Source organism: Austrofundulus limnaeus, unplaced genomic scaffold, assembly GCF_001266775.1.
Source record: "Austrofundulus limnaeus strain Quisiro unplaced genomic scaffold, Austrofundulus_limnaeus-1.0 Scaffold15, whole genome shotgun sequence".
NCBI lineage: Eukaryota > Metazoa > Chordata > Actinopteri > Cyprinodontiformes > Rivulidae > Austrofundulus > Austrofundulus limnaeus.
In genome coordinates, this window is record NW_013952417.1 from 4,188,439 (window position 1) to 4,189,627 (window position 1,189).

Sequence of the window (1,189 nt, forward strand, 5' to 3'; positions counted from 1 at the left end):
CATTCATTCAAATCAGGTGTGTTGAAGCAGAGAAACAAGTAAAATATGCAGGGCTACAGCTCTCAAGGACCAGGATTGTCAACCCCTGTGATAGAGCTTCAAAGATAATATTCTAAAATAAGTGTATGATGATTTTAAGCCAGCAATGACATTAAACTACATCTACCATAATGCATGTAATGAAATGACGGCCTGCTTTTAGGTGGAGGTTTTGAAAGTAGCCGGCAGTCAGCAAAATTTGCTGTGTTAGACCTCTATTTAACTYCATTTTCACTACTTTACCTGCCTTGCCAACTGATGGTGGTCAGAGGGTCTGGCGGTGCCAGTTCATGGCAGCCCCGCCTCTGTCATTGTGTCCCAGGGCAGCTGTGGCTACAATGTAGCTTACCATCATCAGCGTGTAAATGGGTGAGCGTTTTGGAGTCCGATGGGGCTTAAGAAAGCGCTATATAAGTTCAGACCATTTACTATTTTACCATTTACATTTGCTGTGTCCCAGTTGTACTTGGAAGTGGGAATTTCCCACTTATAAGTCATGTATTTAAACTGGAACACCCCTCCTGTGGGAATTCCCAGTCGGAAAGTGGGAAAGTTCAAAATTCAAGATGGCAGCTGCTCACCACAACTCAACACTAGCTATGTTTACATGCACAAAATTTTTTAATCGGATTGAATTGTATTCAGATTAAATAATCCAAATGTACTGTTTACATGGACACAATCCGATCATAAAAAGTGTTTACATGCACCGGACTTTTATTCAGAATAAAAGTCCGGACATGTGCAGTGTTGTAAACTTTCAGCTCTACTTCCATGTTACAAACATAAACAACGCTCCTCTGTGTGCTCAGGACGAACCCGTGTCAGCTTTTAATAATGGTAGAGACGCCGTTACTCCTCGGTTGAGCTGCAGCCTGCAGATGAAGCAATACGTGCTTTTTATTTTTTGCAAAGCAACGTCTGCTGTTTGTCTCCTTTTTCATCTGCTAAGAGAATGAGGAGGAAAAGTTCTGCACAGTGCTGCGCAGCTTGAACGCTGCTGTCCCACCTCCTCACAGGTCAGGGGTCGGATTTATAAAACTGGCGTACGCACAATTTGAGCCCAGAAACTTGCGTACGCCACTTTTTACGCTAAGGTTGTGATTTATAAAATCCAAACTTGACGTGAAAATGTGCGGTGCCTCACGCC